Raw genomic sequence first — 21,526 nt, forward strand, 5'->3', positions numbered from 1 at the left:
ACTTAATGAAATTTTTCATGAAAATTATACCACTTTTACAAACGAACAGCTTCTCTTACACAGTCAGTGCCGGAAATGAGAATAACGTTCACTAAAGTTTAAAGTTTCTTGCTTGTATCCAGAAAGGTGTCCGTTATTCAGGAACGCTTATTATCAGTAATTTGCCAGCAGCAATGAAATGTTTAACTACTAATAAAGTTCAATTTAAGAGAAGCATAAAGAATTTATTGGTGAGCAACTCTTTCTGTTTTTTTGATGAACTTCTTAGTAGAACCGATTAATGTGTGTATAGCACTAATAATACAAAATAACGTATGACGTGAAATATGACTTTCTTATATGTTTAGTTTAGTTTATTTTGCCACTATGCGTTTTGATGGTTCACATCTTATCTTCAGATGGAGAGTAATTTATTTACATAGCTGGTGATGTTGAAACTACAGACGTCTTTTTCATGGTAGCAGAACGAGGGCAGTGTAAGTTACGTAGCGTCCTTTGAGGGATAGTACAGCCTGTGTCTGTGTAGACGTACTATACGGTGGAGAGGACATACATCAGGCAGCAGACAGACCATCTGACTCTACCACCTGACTCTACCATCGCTCAAAAGAAGCAACATGACCTACACTGCCGTTGGTCTGCTACATTGAAAAATTGTCTGTGTTCTTCGTCAGCACCAGATATCTAAGTAAATAGTTCCCACCTGAAGATGATGGTGTGAATCATAGAAACGCGAAGTGACAAAATAAACAAGCGAATGACGCAGAAACTGTTTTAATTGTATTTATGAGCAGTCACAGCTCTGGTAATACCGCCCTTTACGGACGAAATATTGAAATGTGATGAATGGAAATAGACCTACGTGTTATAAAATTATTTTTCCTATTTGATGAAATGCGGCTAAAAAGCGTAAGACGTATGCACCTCAGTGTATTGAATACTTACGCGTTTTGTGGCGAGTTCGATATTAACTTTTAAAAGAAATTTCATTAAAAATTGTTTGACTTATTCCACGTCCATGAGCACCATTTTATTTGGAATCTGTGGAAGGTCACTAGTATATTTGTTTTTCTTTGTAAATATTTACTGTGTTATCTTGTTTTCTGACATGTTCTACATCCTCGAGGATTTTTTTTTTCATCTCAGAGTAACGATTGCAACCTACTTCTACATCTACATTTACATACATACACCGCAAAGCATCGTATGATGCGTGGTGGAGTGTACCTTGTACCATCACTAGTCCACCCTTTTCCGTTCCACTCGAAAACAGAGCGAGGGGAGAATGACTATCTAAATTTCCCCATACGAGCCCTGATCTCTCTAACCTTGTCTTCGTGATCCCTACGCGAAATGTACGTTGGCAGCAATTAAATCATTCTGCAGTCAGCCGGAGATGCCGGTTCTCTAAACTTTCTCAGTAGTGTTCCTCGAAAAGAACGTCGTCTTCCTTCCAGTGATTGGCATTTGAGTTCCCGAAGCATCCTCGTAATACTTGCATATTGTTCGAACCTACCAGTAACAAATCAAGCAGCCCGTCTCTGAATTTCTTCGATGTTTTCCTTTAATCCGACCTAGCACCCAACAATGGGTCGCGCTGGTTCCTATGTGCGGTTCTCTCAATTATTTACTGGATATATTCCAATCTCTGTGTTCCCCTATAGATTTTACCCACCACAGCTCCCTTTAGTAGCACGGAAGCTATTACATGATGCCTTAACAAATGTCCCAGCATCCTGTCCCTTCTTCTTGTCAATGTTTCTGTATATTCCATCCTCGCTTATTTCGTGGAGTACAGATTAGTTTAGCTTTACTCTCATTCCAAATTATCCGTGGTGAGGATGTCCTCCAGGATGTAGAACGTGTCAGAAAAACAATAATACATGACAAATATTTACAACTAAAAACAAATAAGCATCTTTTAATGGACATATTATGAAAGGATCCTTTAACACTCATTTACTAAGATCACATTAATGCACTGAATTAAAAATTAAAAAAAAAGTTTTTTTATTTGTAAGGTAATAAACATATAATAAAACTACTACGATAGTTATTTACCATGAACACATTACTGCACTGAAATGGTGCGGAAGTTAGATTGTACTTTACAACCACACACACACACACACACACACACACACACACACACACACACACACACACACATATATATATATATATATATATATATTTCTCAGTAGCTCCAAGTGATTATTTATATATATATACTGAGAAATTCGTCAGTGGAGTATATATATATAATCACTTGGATCTACTGAGAAATTCGTCAGTGGAGTAGGAGTCAGGCCTCTGCAGGAAGGATGTTCTTGAGTTCACACCACATATAACTGTTATTCCACGTTTTTTGTGCCCGGAAAACTTTATCTTGGCTTGATGAATTACCCTAAAAAAATACCATATTGCATTATGGAGTGAAAGTAAGCATAGTATGCCAGCTTTTTCGTTTTTATATCCCCTATGTCTGACAGAATTCGCATTGCAAATAGAGATTTGCTTAGACGCTTCAGCAGTTCTGTGGTGTGCTCCTCCCAGTTGAATTTATTATCATGCTGGAATCTGAAGAATTTAACACTGTCCACTTCTTCTTTCTGCTTGTCATCATACACCCCTTACAAGTTCTGAACTGCATGTAGAGTGTTTTTTCAAAGTTTAGTGACAAGGAATTGGCTAGGAACCAGTGATTATTGTCCACAAATATTTTATTAGCCGATCATTCTAAGACTACACTTGATTTGCTATTTATTGCAATGTTTGTATCATTGGCAAACAAAACAAACTTGACATCTGGTAATGTTACTGATGAAAGGCCATTGATATACACAAGAAAAAATAAGTGCCCTAAGATGGAACCTTGTGGCACCCCATATGCAATTAGTTTCCAGTTCAATGATGCCTGATAGCTTAGTACAAGTCTCTTTCCTAGTAACACCCTTTGTTTCCTGCAGAGATATAAGATTTGAACCATTTTGCAGCATTTCCTGTTACACCGTAATATTCTAATTTACTTAAAAGGATATTGTGATTTACACAGTCAAATGCCTTTGACAGATCACAAAATATACCAGTTGCCTGCAATTTTTTGTCTAATGAATGAAGTACTTTTTTACTGTAAGTGTAGCGAGCCTTCTCAATATCAGAACCCTTTAGAAATCCGAACTGCGGTTTTGACAGTATGTTACTTGTGATAAAATGGTTATGAAGAGCACTGTACATTACCTTTTCTAAAAATTTTGAGAATTCTGGCAAAAGTGAAATTGGACAGCAATTTGATGTTATTTCTTTATCTCCCTTCTTAAACAGTGATTTAACTTCACCATATTTCAGACATGCAGGAAACATTCCACCGATAAACGACTGGTTACACAGTTTAATATGTTACTTAACTCAGGATCAGATTCTTTAATTAACTTTGTTGATATTTCATCATACCCACTAGATGTTTTTGATTTTAAAGATTTTATGATGGACACTACTTCTGCTGGGGTAGTGAGGTTCAAATTTATATTATGGAAGGTGAAACCTTCCCATCTCCTCTATATCTCTTTTGTTACGCAACCTTCTCTTCTACAATAACCTATGAAACCTTCCTTTAGGATTTCCATCTCTTGCTTAGTAATAACAAATGAAATCACCCTTTTGAAACTAATGCCCTTTCTCAATTTTCGCATACAAATTTAAATGCTGCTTATTAAAAGTGATTTTCTGATTATTTCGACGAATATAGAATGTGTCGTTGCCGTTTCCCTCAGTAGTTATCTGCAATAACCCAAAACTGTTCCTTACCTGTTTTAATGTTACTGGATCGCCATCTGACTGCTACATCGAACTGTGACATGAATATACTTACTCTGGTTTACTATACTCTATTAGCTGCTGGTGGGCTGTCATAATAAGTGGCTGTATTTATTATCAAAGCTGACGTTATTCTTTAATTAATTTGAGTGAAGTTACGTAATTCATAGTTAAACTTTTTCTTGACAACAATAAAATTTTGCAAAGATTTACGTTGATTGTTTTTGGGATGGATTGTAATTAGTAATGCAACATTGCTGGCAAAAATTAATTATATTCTGATGAAATGATTTTAGAAACGTTCAAATGGGACTTACTTTTTACAATAATCTTACAACTAGCATTGCGCAAACATATCTTCAGTACTTTTGAGTTTCTCAAAAAAACAATTCAATAATATTAGTTCCTCGTATGATAATATTTAGCTGATGTCTCTGTACGTCCGTTTATAATATCTTGTAAATCATAGCTGGTGGCTGGCAGACACACCGCTCCTCTCAACCTCTCGCTTCAGACCTGCTACCGACTCGCTTCACTTCTCGCTTACTACTGACTTCCTACCAACGCTAAAGTGCGGTCTCTCCTGCCAACAATGGTTTCTGGTGCAGACTGTCCCTGCTACCATTACAAAATATATCAATGCGCGGTCTTTCCCGGTATTTTCTTAAAATGTATCCATACGCGGTGTCTCCCGCCCTTTTTAAAATTATATCAATGTGCGGTCTCTCCTGCCAACAATACTTTGGTGCAGACATTCCCTGCTACCACAATTAGTTCCAACATGACAAAATAATATTAATTATTCATTATTCCTACTTAATCCTATTAACAAAATATAACCATTTTTCATAAATTGTGGTTTGACAATAGACAATAGAAATATACACGTCTTACAAAGGAACTTGAAATGTCTGGTCTGAGGTGTCCCATGGCAGCATCTACAAAACCTGACAACATCATCTTTTCAGTAACAATTATAAAATGTTTGTTAAAAGGTTCTGCAACACAATACACATCTGTCACCAATGTATCATTTACTCTTTATGCTATTTGCCCCTCTTCATGTCTGGTTCTACCGGTCTCCTACTTCACTACAACCCATATTGTCTTTATTTTGTTATCTGGTATGACTATCTTTTCCTCGTAATATATTTGCTTTGATGTCCGTATTACAGTCTGTAATATGCTGCAATATTTCTTGTAATGTGCTATAGCATCAACATCAGAACTGTTTCGGATTGTCAGATACAGTTTTCTTTTTCTTTTCCAAGATACCTCTATTCCTTGAGTAATCCATGGCTTCTTTGTAGTCTAAACTTGATTAGATTTGGGGGGAAACAGTGTTCAAATAAGGTAAGCACTTTTTTAGGAAAAGTGTTATATTTTTCATACATGCCACGAGCACTGTAAACATCACTGCAGTTTATGTCTCTGAAGAGTGTCCTAAAATAATCAATTTTTGGCTTATTGATTACCCTCTTTAGTTCTAATTTAACAGCTTTTACATCCTGTTCAGTATTAACATTTAGCCGGCCAGTGTGGCCGAGCGGTTCTAGGCGCTTCAGTCTGGAACCGCGCGACCGCTACGGTCGCAGGTTCGAATCCTGCCTCCGGCATGGATGTGTGTGATGTCCATAGGTTAGTTAGGTTTAAGTAGTTCTAAGTTCTAGGGGACTGATGACCTCAGATGTCAAGTCCCATAGTGCTCAGAGCCATTTGAACCATTTTATTAACATTTAACAGAAGAAACTGCATGTCATGGTCTGAGAGGCCATTGGCTATTGGTTTTATAATATGATTTTGTTCATTGGACTTTTCTATAAAGATATTATCAATGGCTGTTTGTGATTAATTGGCTGCCCTAGACAGTGGGAATTAAGTTGAATGATAGTATTACTGACTCAAATAAGTTCTTATTGGGAGATTCTTTAAGGAAATCTACATTTAAGTCACCAGCAACCACTGTTTCTTGGTTTTTGGTTGTTAAATCGGGCAGTACAGCTTCAAAGTCGTTTATGAACAAATTAATGTTTGCTGCAGGTGATCGATATACACTTAATATTATGAAGGATTTTGTATGAAATTCTACTTATGTTGCACATCTTCCATATACTGTTCTAGGCAAAATGTATTAATGTCTATGTTATTAAATTTGTGACACTTCCTGATGAATGTGGCAGCTCCTCCTTTCTCCATTTCTGTAACACTTAAAAGTTTTATACCAGTGGCCATTTGATGTTCCCATCTCCTTATCTTACAAGCCCACCTAATCTTCAACATTCTTGTATATCACCACCCCTAAAATGCTCTAATTCTCTTCTGTTTCGGTTTCCCGAATGTGCATGTTTCACTACCATACAATGCTGTACTCCAGACTTACTTTTTGCTCATTATAGATCTATTTTGGAACGAAAAGCACGTCTAATCTAATATTACTCTCTCAGCTTTCTACAACGGCACGAAGTTCAGCTGATCTGAACCGACTGAACACATGTGGGACGCTATAGGGCGCATTTCCGCGCCGCCAGTCCACAGCTCGTGGTCGTGCGGTAGCGTTCTCGCTTCCCGCGCCCGGGTTCCCGGGTTCGATTCCCGGCGGGGTCAGGGATTTTCTCTGCCTCGTGATGACTGGGTGTCGTGTGCTGTCCTTAGATTAGTTAGGTTTAAGTAGTTCTAAGTTCTAGGGGACTGATGACCATAGATGTTAAGTCCCATAGTGCTCAGAGCCATTTTGAACCGCGCCCCCAAACCGCTGGTCCACAATTTTCGTTGGTTTGCTTGACTAAAAACGTAGTATGTGGACAGTAAGTTGGAAATGTGGGTCTCACGGAGAGCGTGCCAGAGATAGTTTACTGCAGTCGTTCTATTCACTGCGTCCCCGATGACTCAGCCGGATAGAGCATCTACGATGTGGGCAAAAAATCCCGGGTTCGAGTCCTGGTCGGGGCAAACATTTTCAACTCTCCGTGTTGATATTTATCAACCCCTTGTAAGCAGCTAAAGATCTGAATTTAATTGTAATTTCACAAGGTAACTATTTCCATGGGCGTTGTGCATAAGAGAATTGCTATCGTGCTAATGACCTTTAAAATAAACTGTAGGCAGATATAGAAGTCATTTTCAGTGTGTCTAAACTTCCGTCAGTAACATCAGAGGCACGTTGCCTGTTCATTTTCTATTTCGGTAATGCTAAATAGCTCCACGTAAGACGAAAACTGATAGGTGAACATTTCCAGTTGCCAATTAACGATCGTGATAGAACCAGGCGGGTGTGTAGAGTGGGCAATCAAATGACATACGAATTTTTTTCATTTGTGTTCAATTTAACTATTCAGGAGTAAAAAACACCCCGAAAGGTAATCTGGCATATTGGGTTTGGAGTGAATATCTTTGAATCGGTGACATATAAAAGGTGTTTATCGTATAAAAGTTGATATGTAATTAACGTTCTTGAAAACTGTAGAATAAAATTTTGTGTTAATTTGAAATGGAGCAAATTACGCCACCACCATTAATGAATTTTCAAAAATGAAAACTTTTGTTACAACATAAATTAAAGAAGCTTTCATGCTGCATCCATCAATGTATAATAAAGCTGGTTTCTGAAATTGTTTTGCAAAATAAACTGTACACAATGTGCTGTCAACATACCTAATTAAAATAACTAAAAATTCATTAATAGAATAGTTATATATTTTACTTATATTTGTTTTACGTTTTAAATTGTTATTTTACGTTTTACATTCATTTTTATCTCTTGTTTTGTTTTACGATAGTCCAGTACTTGTGTTGTTGAAAAGTATGATGCAAAGTTCATTCGGGTATGAAAGCAAGTCCGAAGGAACAGGCACTGCGGCAACTACCGCAGTTATGAAATACAAGATTGACGACTTAAGGAAGTCTGGGTATGGCCGTGATTCGTGCTTGGATGGCCTTTTGCTCATCAACGCAATCGGTTGTCCTAGACCCGCCTTTTATCGTAGCGCCACGCGTTTACCTTGTTTTCCGTTCAGTGTCGCCGGAGTTCTAGTGCGCGTCGCATTGCTGTTTGTCGTCTAGTGTCTGGTGTTTGTGCAGCCCTTTCTGATGCGGCGTTGTCTTGCAACGTGACATCCTATACGTTTCCCATGTCTGCTCCACTTACAGGTACTGTCAGCTTCAGTTTTGGTAAATCTACACAGCATGTGCAGCCCGGTTCTTTAGAGATACGCAGTTGGTTGATGGATAAGATCAGGTGCATTCTGCGTCCTTTGATTCGGAGTTATGTGTGTTTTCTGTCAAATTTGGCCGGCCGGGGTGGCCGAGCGGTTCTAGACGCTACAGTCTGGAACCGAGCGACCGTTGCGGTCGCAGGTTCGAATCCTGCCTCGGGCATGGATGTGTGTGATGTCCTTAGGTTAGTTAGGTTTAAGTAGTTCTAAGTTCTAGGGGACTGATGACCTCAGATGTTAAGTCTCATAGTGCTCAGAGCCATTTGAACTATTTTCTGTCAAATTTCTTGACTCGCTTCAGGAAGACAGGATCATATTACGTCACTGTGCTCAGATCCCCTTTACTCATCGTGATAGATTCTTTTGACGAATGCTGAAATGGTCCATACAAAGGATTTCTGGTTTCTAATCTTCCGCCCTAGGTAGATGAGCGTTTTCTTAGGTCCTTCTGTTCCCTTGTGGGGATAGACGAGATATTCGAATAGAACGCTTCTCTGCCCATCGCCGCTTACGGCTAATTAGTGGTGTTTGTTCGCTAGAAATGGTGATTTTACCTCACCATTGCAGGTATGTAGCTACCAGGTTCATATTACTGATACAGGCCAGGACGGAACCTGCGTTATCTGTAATCAGAGCGATCACCCCCGTGCTGTCTGCCTGGTGTGGTGTTATTAAAGCCCGCTTACGAACAACGTAAAAAATTGACTTCAGCTAATCTTCTCCTACAGGATTCTGCGGCTAGGCCATTGAGGTCACGCGTAGGGACACTAACGCCGTCACTCCTACGATGCTAACCCCAGTGATTCAAAACTAGCATTGCAGAATGCACGGCGACGATGCTGCTGACGAGCCTTTTCCCTTGGCTCCATTTTCGGTTAGCCCTCCGTAGAAGGACCCCCTTCTCCGGCCCGAGTTTGTAGTCGAGGACGGGCGCTTCCGCACCAGGTCAGATGGTGGCTACTGATAAGTCATCTGGCGATTCTCCCGTCATCTAGATCGTCCGGTCGGCGCCGCCTGTTGAGGAAACTGTTTCAAGACCCCTCTTGTCTCCCCCGGCTCTCCTGTTGTGTCAGCTTCCCAAACTACACTCCTGGAAATGGAAAAAAGAACACATTGACACCGGTGTGTCAGACCCACCATACTTGCTCCGGACACTGCGAGAGGGCTGTACAAGCAAAGATCACACGCACGGCAAAGCGGACACAGCAGGAACCGCGGTGTTGGCCGTCGAATGGCGCTAGCTGAGCAGCATTTGTGCACCGCCGCCGTCAGTGTCAGCCAGTTTGCCGTGGCATACGGAGCTCCATGGCAGTCTTTAACACTGGTAGCATGCCGCGACAGCGTGGACGTGAACCGTATGTGCAGTTGACGGACTTTGAGCGAGGGCGTATAGAGGGCATGCGGGAGGCCGGGTGGACGTACCGCCGAATTGCTCAACACGTGGGGGGTGAGGTCTCCACAGTACATCGATGTTGTCGCCAGTGGTCGGCGGAAGGTGCACGTGCCCGTCGACCTGGGACCGGACCGCAGCGACGCACGGATGCACGCCAAGACCGTAGGATCCTACGCAGTGCCGTAGGGGACCGCACCGCCACTTCCCAGCAAATTAGGGACACTGTTGCTCCTGGGGTATCGGCGAGGACCATTCGCAACCGTCTCCATGAAGCTGGGCTACAGTCCCGCACACCGTTAGGCCGTCTTCCGCTCACGCCCCAACATCGTGCAGCCCGCCTCCAGTGGTGTCGCGACAGGCGTGAATGGAGGGACGAATGGAGACGTGTCGTCTTCAGCGATGAGAGTCGCTTCTGCCTTGGTGCCAATGATGGTCGTATGCGTGTTTGGCGCCGTGCAGGTGAGCGCCACAATCAGGACTGCATACGACCGAGGCACACAGGGCCAACACCCGGCATCATGGTGTGGGGAGCGATTTCCTACACTGGCCGTACACCACTGGTGATCGTCGAGGGGACACTGAATTGTGCACGGTACATCCAAACCGTCATCGAACCCATCGTTCTACCATTCCTAGACCGGCAAGGGAACTTGCTGTTCCAACAGGACAATGCACGTCCGCATGTATCCCGTGCCACCCAACGTGCTCTAGAAGGTGTAAGTCAACTACCCTGGCCAGCAAGATCTCCGGATCTGTCCCCCATTGAGCATGTTTGGGACTGGATGAAACGTCGTCTCACGCGGTCTGCACGTCCAGCACGAACGCTGGTCCAACTGAGGCGCCAGGTGGAAATGGCATGGCAAGCCGTTCCACAGGACTACATCCAGCATCTCTACGATCGTCTCCATGGGAGAATAGCAGCCTGCATTGCTGCGAAAGGTGGATATACACTGTACTAGTGCCGACATTGTGCATGCTCTGTTGCCTGTGTCTATGTGCCTGTGGTTCTGTCAGTGTGATCATGTGATGTATCTGACCCCAGGAATGTGTCAATAAAGTTTCCCCTTCCTGGGACAATGAATTCACGGTGTTCTTATTTCAGTTTCCAGGAGTGTATTTCTGCGACTTTCATCGCGGCCTCCACGTCACAACCTCTTGTTGAGCACGAAGACCCCGTCGTTACTAAACAAACTTCCATACGTGAGTCCCCGTCCATCGACGAGTGGGGTGCGGATATCTCTCCCTCTCACTCAGAAATGGATTTTCTCCACGACCCACCCATACAGCCTTACGATGTAGCGTCAATTCCAAGGCGCTGCAGTGAACAACGTACCCTGCCCGAGAGAGTTGCACCACAATACAATTGCAAGATGGGGCAGATGTTCACACTTCTCGCTCCGTTTCTTCCGTTGATTCTTCCACGAACACTGATACATAGTTCCGTTACATGATGGTTCTGTAATTTTGTGGTTTTTGTTCCGGTTCAGTTGTTTATACAAGCATATAGTTTCCTCACTTTGAATATTAATCTTTGATTCGCCGCTTTGCTACAGTTTATATGTGACTCTGATTCAGACGTTATGTTTTTACAGGAAGTATTGTTTGACCAATTTTCAATTCCTTTTTTAATGTGGCTTCCGAACTTTCTACGGGAACTGCCTTGTGTTATAGGGAATGAATTCATTACGAGATTTCGAAGTTCTCGAAGATGGGATGCACCTATTGTGATTTCACTTCCTCTCTATGCCCCTTCAGGCTCTGGCCTTTCTTGCCCGATACACTTATTTTACTGCCACCTGTAGCAGTATAGGCTTGATCGATTTTACCTTTCCGATTTCTTGTGCGAGAACCTTTAGGACGTTGACGTAATACACGCCTGTTTTACTGATAATTATGCCATAGCCGTCACATTACGTGCAGCAACCGGTAAAATTTCATCGTCTTTCCTGTATTCTCAGTATAGCCTATCTGAAAGACCATTGCTTTGGTGTTATCATTGAGGAAGTATGGACGTGTTGCTCTCGTGTTAAAGAACGGTACTCGTCTGTTGTGGAATGGTGGACACAGCATGCCAAACCCAAGTTCATAAAGCTCTCATGCGTTCTAGTGTCGTGAGGACGATAGACGTCCAGCGGATTCAAGAATTTTATTACTCCATATTACGTCAACTTTACGATTGCGCTAGGCAAGCTCAAGCTCCCTGCGGATTTTGTATGCACGGCGAATTAAAGGCAAATTCTATAGTTAAAACAATATCAGACGCAGGGACTCTGGGCAAGATCTCGATCACGTTCAATTTTACGAAATCAACTGAGTTCACTATACCATCTTATCGGTATGCGGATGCGCAGGAAATGCTTTTGCATTGTAGCGCCGATTGTCGAATTTCAGCGTCCCGCCGTAACATTTTCAATTTAATTTTTTCTGTTGAAAATTTTCCTGACAACTTTTACCGTTTGCTGGATTGCATCGCCATCCTGAAATAAATGGCGATTTTTTGAGTGATTTCCACAAGGACGATAAACGTGTTGTTGTTACCGGGTTTCAGTCACGCAACTCACCTGGATTGGACGGTATTCCTGAAGAATTTTATATTCATTTTTGGTCTTTTATAGGTGACACAAAAACGCCAATGGTCAGTGAACTTATCCGGGGTGTCTCGCTTCCTTTCAAGGAAGGGTAAAATGGTTATCATCCCAAAAACCAAGGGTCGATCTAATCTTGACTCTCTTCATCCGATTACTGCCCTAAATTTCGCCTACAAAATTGTCGCTCAAGCTGTAAATACCCGCCTCTGTCTTAGTTCTCAACAAAATCATTACCATCCACCAAAGTTGTGTGCCTGGATGCGTGATACTGACTGCTGTTATCGAATGTGGAGATGTCGCGTCAATGCTTTCGGCCACTAATATCTCTGGAGTCTTGCTTTTTCCCGACTTCCACAAAGCATTTGACCCTCTCATTCACAGTGTGTTAACCGCTTTGGGTATTACTCACGACACTTGCCAAGTCCTAGCCAAACTTTTCACTGGTATCCATATTTCAGCAGTTGTAAACGATCACTTTATCCCCTGGATTTTGATCAGAAGGGTTCTATCCCAGGGAAGCCCTTATCCATTTTACTCTTTGCCTCGTTCTTAGAACCCTTGTTTCGGCGACGTATTGCCGTGCAACTACGTGGCTAGACTATATTAGGGGAACGATTTTAGGTTATGGTTTTAGTACGAAATGCTAACGACATTTCTGGGTTCAATGATGACCTTGGATTCCCATTATCGTATTGCTGGTGCCCGCATTAACGATCGCAAATGCACGTTTCTGAAGTAGCGGGACTTTAACCAAGTGGTAATACCTTGGGTGACGGTTGTCGATCGGCACACTGGGATCGTAGTGGATCGCAATGAGACCAAAATGGAGGTTACGATTCATGTTCAGGGAGGATTCTTGAACACGAACATTATTCCCTTAGGCTCCCTCACAAAGTGCGGTGTTTGGATACCAATATTATCAGTAAGCGTATTATACTGCACAGATATTCCCGCTTTCAGCGACGATGGCCTGCAAACTCAAATAACTATCTGATCGATTCTTCTGGCGACGACACATCTTCTAAGTTCAGTATGAACTTGTGGCCAGGCCCCGCAAGCTCGGAGAATTACATTTCCCCGATATTAAAGCGAAGACGTCCATTTTGTTTGTACGATGCAATGTTTTAACATGTACACAGACACCGCATTCTATTACATCTCGTTTATTTTCTGTCTGCTGCCGATCAATCTGACTCCTCATGTCAATATTTGGTGGATCAACCCTAAATTGCGACATATCAGCGGTTTTTTTTATAAATTTTGTTAGTTTCTTGGGTGCTGATATCTTTTCAAAGACGCACCTCACTACCGGAGTCTAATTATCACGCTGGGGTCAGGTATTTTGCCTCCCCCGTTGAAACAGCTTCCCTGTCAACAACCTGGAAAACTGTCTGGTTCATCCTAGTCTTCTTATATTACCGATGGTGATCTCTTTGTCATTGTTTAGGGTCATTCATAGTTTGATATAGACTGACGATTGTCTTTTTGGTATAGGCCTTCGCCCGGCTGATCAGTGTGACGAATATCATCATCACACTGACGCCTTACTTCACAGGCTGGTCTCTTGTGGACGGCATCATTAGCTCTGGATTCGTCGACGATTGGCTTTTCTGTCCTGAAGCCTTCAATCCGTCTTCTCGAATGAATTTCTTATTCGACTGAACGTATCCTTTTTTTGTCAGACGAAAACGAATAAGATCGGCTGGCTCCTGGGTCAGTACGTTCACTATGTTATCGCCAGTATCTGGAGACCATGCACTACAAGTGGCTGCTGTTGCTACGTTATCGAGTTCTTTTTGCAAATATTATTTTTCTTGTGCTTTTGTCCAGAGGGTATTTGTTAGCTTCCTCTGTGGTGTTTGATTCCTCCCTGTTTCTGGTTCCCAGTAACGTAAAGGATTGTTTTACTGACGGCCGGTGTGGCCGAGCGGTTCTAGGCGCTTCAGTCTGCAACCGCGCGACCGCTACGGTCGCAGGTTCGAATCCTGCCTCGGGCATGGATGTGTGTGATGTCCTTAGGTTAGTTAGGTTTAAGTAGTTCTAAGTTTCAGGGGACTGATGACCTCAGATGTTAAGTCCCATAGTGCTCAGAGCCATTTGAACCATCATATTACTTTTATAAATGTCAATTTGCCTTTACTACAGCAGACAATATTGCGGCATCGTGGTCGTAGACAGAAGGCCGTTCCTTGTTTTCTATACAACTCATAGCCGCCCCATTTATTAATGATTTAATTTGCAAATGCAATTTTTATTGTTCATTGTTAAATGTCCCTTAGGTCATTATAAAATTCATACTGATTACGTAAAGGAATCCGGGTTGTTCTTTTACAAATAATAGAAGCCTTTGCGAAATCAAAAACTAGCCTTCTTCTGACAACGATCAGGAGCCGACCAGAATGTCTTCGATCTCTTTCGTGTTTCCCGTGGCAAAGCTGTGCCCAACTGGGAACACAGCAATCTAGTATGAAATGCAATACCTATATAAGTATTAGATTAAAATTGAAAAAAATGAAATATATCAATATTAAATTAATTTTTTTTATAATACTAGAGATGGGAACATGTTGTCGGTAAAGCCAGCTTAAGGACATAAGGAAGTAAACTTGTCTACCACTTTGTCTAGCGTTACTGTTTTCCAGCTTATTTAAAACTAACATACGTACAAGTTTACATGTACCATGCTGTTCATTTACATATACATTCTTTATTTCCTGCAAGGAAACATGGAGGACGAGCCTGATTACCAGAAGTCTTGTTACAGGTTTTGTTTACTTTACTTGTCCATAAAGTGGCTCTGTTGCATCGTATTTACATTTTCCTATGATAGAAAGTGCTATGAATGAATAACAGACCCATTAACTACACGGTGATATTCAGAGACGTACGGTATAATACGATGGACCAATACCGGTACAGTATTTCCTGAACGCTGTATTGGAATGGGTGGTCTTATTTTCCATGGCGATATTTAAACGCACTTGTGTAGGAGATCCTAGTGGATACGAAGGTGGAATTAGTTGCCAGAATTGTAGCTGCCTGTGATGTGATTCGAAATATACCAAGGATATTTGGTTCCGTGCGTCAGAATCTTGTTCGCCGATGTTATGCTTGCAATGCGGTTGATAGCCGTCAGTTTCAGCACATTTTGTAAGGTACAATACAAATCACACGTTCATTGTGTCAATAATGATATTTCCAGTGAACTAATGTAAGTAAAAAAGTGCACAGTTGTGTGATTTTATTCCCAGTTTCCCCTTAAGTTGGCTTCTCCCACCCCAGCTTCCCTACCTCAAATTTTTCAGTGGAGCATTCTCTATGTCCCGTTGAATTTTTTGCACGCTCTTCCGGAAACAGCCCGTAGAATTAAGAGGCAAATATGGGGAAGCACATATATCCAGTTAGTGTAGATAAATCTCAATAACTTGATCCATAAGAAAATAGCCTCGCGGAGTAGCCGCGCGGTCTAAGGCGCCTTGTTACGTTCGTGCGGCTCCCCACGTCGGAGGTTCGAGTCCTCCCTCGGGCATGGGTGTGTGTGTTGTCCATAGCGTAAGTTAATTTAACTTAGGTTAAGTAGTGTGTAGGCTTAAGGACCGATGACCTCATCAGTTTGGTCCCATATGAGCTTACCATAAATTTCCACAATTTTCTATAAGAAAATAACATTATCAGGATATCAAATGGTTCAAATGGCTCTGAGCACTATGGAACTTAACTTCTAAGGTCATCAGTCCCCTAGAACTTAGAACTACTTAAACCTAACTAACCTAAGGACATCACACACATCCATGCCCGAGGCAGGATTCGAACCTGCGACCGTAGCGGTCGCCCGGTTCCAGACTGTAGCGCCTAGAACCGCTCGGCCACTCCGTCCGGCATCAGGATATCCGGACTGCTTTGAAAATTATCCGCTGGATTTGAAGGCGAAGCAGCTATTATTCCGGTGGCGCCAGTTTCGTATGTCTACCATGCTGAACGTTACAAATCAGTCTCGTTAACCACCTTCGACTGACAAGAAGTGTAAAGTTCACAAACCACTCACCATGCAATCTTTTCTTGGCGGCAAGCAGTACACATTCGTTACAGAAGTTGACCAACATTTGTAAGTCCAGGCTGCCTTCCTTTCTGAGGGACAATTCTATAAACATAGCAACATGAAAATCAACACCAACGTAGATACAAGTCCACTGCCCTGCCTCACATACAGCCGCCGACTCCCGGTGTTGTGACGGGCCAGAAGTTAGAAAGAAAACTGTTCATAGTCACCGCAGTCGGGAAAACTTCTCGTCGCTGGTGGAGCTGCTTAAATCGCCTTCTCCGACCGCATCTTCTCTCGGCCAGCCTAGGGAGTTATAGAATTCCATACGCAAATATAGGCGAGCATAATAACAATCGATCAAGTAGAATAAATTATAGATAGGAAGACGTGAAAGGAAATTAACATATTATGTTTCAATAGCTGCTTGCGACCGGGGCAGAAATACACTACTGGCAATTAAAATTGCTACACCAAGAAGAAATGCAGATGATAAACGGGTTTCATTATATATTATACTAGAACTGACATGAGATTACATTTTCACACAATTTGGATACATAGAACCTGAGAAATCAGTATCCAGAACAACCACCTCTGGCCGTAATAACGGCCATGATACGCCTGGGCATTGAGTCAAACAGAGCTTGGATGGCGTGTACAGGTACAGCTGCCCATGCAGCTTCAACACGATACCACAGTTCATCAAGATTAGTGACTGGCGTATTGTGACGAGCCAGTTGCTCGGCCACCATTGACCAGACGTTTTCAATTGGTGAGAGATCTGGAGAATGTGCTGGCCAGGGCAGCAGTCGAACATTTTCTGTATCCAGAAAGGCCCGTACAGGACCTGAAACATGCGGTCGTGCATTATCCTGCTGAAATGTAGGGTTTCGCAGGCATCGAATGACTGATAGAGCCACGGGTCGTAACACATCTGAAATGTAACGTCCACTCTTCCAAGTGCCGTCAATACGAACAAGGCGTGACCGAGACGTGGCACCCCATACCATCACGCCGGGTGATACGCCAGTATGGCGATGACGAATACACGCTTCCAATGTGCGTTCAACGCGATGTCGCCAAACACGGATGCGACCATCATGATGCTGTAAACAGAACCTGGATTCATCCGCAAAAATGACATTTCGCCATTCGTACACCGAGGTTCGTCGTTGAGTACACCATCGCAGGCTAACAGTCATTGGATCTCGACCAACGCGAGCAGCAATGTCGCGATACGGATACGATAAATCGCGATGGGCTACAATCCGACCTTTACCATAGTGGGAAACGTGATGGTACGCATTTCTCCTCCTTACACGAGGCATCACAACAACGTTTCACCAGGCAACACCGGTCAACTGCTGTTTGTTTATGAGAAATTGGTGCTGATATCAGCACGTTGTAGGTGTCGCCACCGGCGCCAACCTTGGGTGAATGCTCTGAAAAGCAAATCATTTGCATATCACAGCACCTTCTTCCTGTCGGTTAAATTTCGCTGTCTGTAGCACGTCGTCTTCGTGGTGTAGCAATTTTGATGGCCAGTAGTGTATTAGCAGAGTGTTATCGAAGTAGACTGAAATAGTGTAAGGACTTCCAGAATAGAGTACTGAGTGGGTTAAGGATGTTTTGTTTACAGTGATATTAGGCTGCGTGTGGACAGTCATGTCGGTGCCGGCCAGCGACATGTGGAAGGAGACGTGTGTGGCCGTGGGGATCGACCCTCTGTGCCGGCAGCAGCAGGCTTGGCCCACGTCGGCTGCTAGCAGAGACAAGCGGAAGGCGTCTGCGCAGGACGTGCTGGCGGCGCCCCTCTGGCAGGAGCATCAGCCAGCGGCGGCTGCCGACGAGAAGTGGAGCGTCTCCTGCGACGACCCGGCTGCGCAGCCCCTGTGGCAGGAGCAGGGACAGGGACAAGTGCCGGCGGAGTACCTGCAGCTCCAGCGGCGGCGGGGGCGGCTGCCGGGGCGCCTGCTGGCGGTGGCGGACGCGCTGCTAGCGTCGATGGTGATCGCGCCGCTGGTGGTCACCACCTGGGTCGGCGTCTGGACGCTGGAGGAGACGCACCAGCTGCCCGCCCTGCCCTGCTTCCTGGCCGCCCTCGCCGTCCACCTCACGCTCGCGCTCTTACAGGTTCGTGCCCCGGTCCTGTCTATGGCCTAATTCTTTAAATGTCACAAAAATACCCTTAGGGGACAAAAGTCATCGGATGCCTCCCAATATCGTGTCGGACCTCCTTTTGCCCTGGATAGTGCAGCAACCCGACATGGCATGGACTCAACGAGTTGTTGGAAGCTCCGTGCAGAAATAATGAGCCATGCTGCCTCTATAGTCATCCATACTTCCGAAAATGTTGTTGGTGCAGTATTTTGTGCACGGCCTGACCTCTAAATCATATCCTGTGAATGTTAGATGGCATTCATGTCATGCTATATGGGTGGCCAAATACACTCCTGGAAATGGAAAAAAGAACACATTCACACCGGTGTGTCAGACCCACCATACTTGCTCCGGACACTGCGAGAGGGCTGTACAAGCAATGATCACACGCACGGCACAGCTGACACACCAGGAACCGCGGTGTTGGCCGTCGAATGGCGCTAGCTGCGCAGCATTTGTGCACCGCCGCCGTCAGTGTCAGCCAGTTTGCCGTGGCATACGGAGCTCCATCGCAGTCTTTAACACTGGTAGCATGCCGCGACAGCGTGGACGTGAACCGTATGTGCAGTTGACGGACTTTGAGCGAGGGCGTATAGTGGGCATGCGGGAGGCCGGGTGGACGTACCGCCGAATTGCTCAACACGTGGGGCGTGAGGTCTCCACAGTACATCGATGTTGTCGCCAGTGGTCGGCGGAAGGTGCACGTGCCCGTCGACCTGGGACCGGACCGCAGCGACGTACGGATGCACGCCAAGACCGTAGGATCCTACGCAGTGCCGTAGGGGACCGCACCGCCACTTCCCAGCAAATTAGGGACACTGTTGCTCCTGGGGTATCGGCGAGGACCATTCGCAACCGTCTCCATGAAGCTGGGCTACGGTCCCGCACACCGTTAGGCCGTCTTCCGCTCACGCCCCAACATCGTGCAGCCCGCCCCCAGTGGTGTCGCGACAGGCGTGAATGGAGGGACGAATGGAGACGTGTCGTCTTCAGCGATGAGAGTCGCTTCTGCCTTGGTGCCAATGATGGTCGTATGCGTGTTTGGCGCCGTGCAGGTGAGCGCCACAATCAGGACTGTATACGACCGAAGCACACAGGGCCAACACCCGGCATCATGGTGTGGGGAGCGATCTCCTACACTGGCCGTACACCACTGGTGATCGTCGAGGGGACACTGAATAGTGCACGGTACAGCCAAACCGTCATCGAACCCATCGTTCTACCATTCCTAGAACGGCAAGGGAACTTGCTGTTCCAACAGGACAATGCACGTCCGCATGTATCCCATGCCACCCAACGTGCTCTAGAAGGTGTAAGTCAACTACCCTGGCCAGCAAGATCTCCGGATCTGTCCCCCATTGAGCATGTTTGGGACTGGATGAAGCGTCGTCTCACGCGGTCTGCAAGTCAGCACGAACGCTGGTCCAACTGAGGCGCCAGGTGGAAATGGCATGGCAAGCCGTTCCACAGGACTACATCCAGCATCTCTACGATCGTCTCCATGGGAGAATAGCAGCCTGCATTGCTGCGAAAGGTGGATATACACTGTACTAGTGCCGACATTGTGCATGCTCTGTTGCCTGTGTCTATGTGCCTGTGGTTCTGTCAGTGTGATCATGTGATGTATCTGACCCCAGGAATGTGCCAATAAAGTTTCCCCTTCCTGGGACAATGAATTCACGGTGTTCTTATTTCAATTTCCAGGAGTGTAGTTCGCTCGAATTGTCTAGAATGTACTACAAACCAATCCGAACAATTGTGGTCTGATGATATGACATCGTTCCCAGAATGAGATTTTCACTCTGCAGCTGAGTGTGCGCTGATATAAAACTTCCTGGCAGATTAAAACTGTGTGCCGGACCGAGACACGAACTCGGGACCTCTGCCTTTCGCGGGCAAGTGCTCTACCAACCGAGTTACCCAAGCACGACTCACGCCGCGTCCTCACAGCTTTACTTCTGACAGTACCTCGTCTCCTACCTTCCTAACTTTACAGAAGCTCTCCTGTGAACCTTGCAGAACTAGCACTCCTGAAAGAAAGGATATTGCGGAGACATGGCTTAGCCGACTTCCGTAAAGTTTGAAAGGTAGTAGACGAGATACTAGCAGAAGTAAAGCTGTGAGGACGGGGCGTGAGTCGTGCTTGGGTAGCTCAGATGGTAGAGCACTTGCCTGCGAAAGGCAAATGTCCCGAATTCGAGTCTCGGTCCGGCACACAGTTTTAATCTGCCAGGAAGTTACATATCAGCGTACACTCCGCTGCAGAGTGAAAACCTCATTCTGGAAACATCCCCCAGGCTTTGGCTAGGCCTTGTCTCCGCAATATCCTTTCTTTCAGGAGTGCCAGTTCTGCAAGGTTCGCAGGAGAGCTTCTGTAAAGTTTGGAAGGTAGGAGACGAGATACTGGCAGAAGTAAAGCTGTGAGGACGGGGCGTGAGTCGTGCTTGGGTAGCTCAGTTGGTAGAGCACTTGCCCGCGAGAGGCAAAGGTCCCGAGTTCGAGTCTCGGTCCGGCACACAGTTTTAATCTACCAGGAAGTTTCATATGACATCGTTGTTTGGGAACATGAAGTTTACGAATGGCTACAGATCATCTCCAAGTAACCGAACATAACCATTTTCAGTCAATGATAGTTCATTCCGTGTAAACACAGCCCATTATGGAGTCACCACAGCTTGCACAGCGCCTTGTTGGCAACTTCGGTCCATCGATTCGTGGGGTCTGCCCCATGCTCGAACACTACCATCACCACTTACAAACCGAAGTCAGGACTCGTACAACAAGGACACGGATTTCCAGTCGTTTAGGGTCCAACCGATGTCGTCACGAGCCCAGGAGAAGTGCTGCAGTCAATGTCCTGCTCCTAGTAAAGGCACGTTGGTCGTCTGCTGCCACAGCCCATTAAGGGCAGATTTTGCTGTACTATCCTAACGGATACGTTCGTTGTACGTCCCACATTGATTTATACGGTTATTTTACGCAGTGTTGCTTCTCTGCTAGCACTGACAACTCTACTTAAACACCGCTGCTCTCGGTCGTTAAGTAGAGGCTGGCGACCACTGCGTTGTCCGTTGTCAGAGTTGAGAGGTAATGCCTGAAATGCCACTGTGGAACTTGGAATATTGAATTCTCTAACGATTTACGAAATGGAATGGCCCATGCTTCTAGCTCTAACTACCATTCCCTGTTGAAAGTCATCTAATTCCAGTCACGTGGCCATAATCAGGTTGGACACCTTTTCACGTGAATCACGTGACTACAAATGACAGCTCCGCCAATGCACTGCCCTTTTATATCTTATATATACGATACTACC

The sequence above is a fragment of the Schistocerca americana genome, chromosome 6 (genome assembly GCF_021461395.2).
Source record: "Schistocerca americana isolate TAMUIC-IGC-003095 chromosome 6, iqSchAmer2.1, whole genome shotgun sequence".
Taxonomy (NCBI): Eukaryota; Metazoa; Arthropoda; class Insecta; order Orthoptera; family Acrididae; genus Schistocerca; species Schistocerca americana.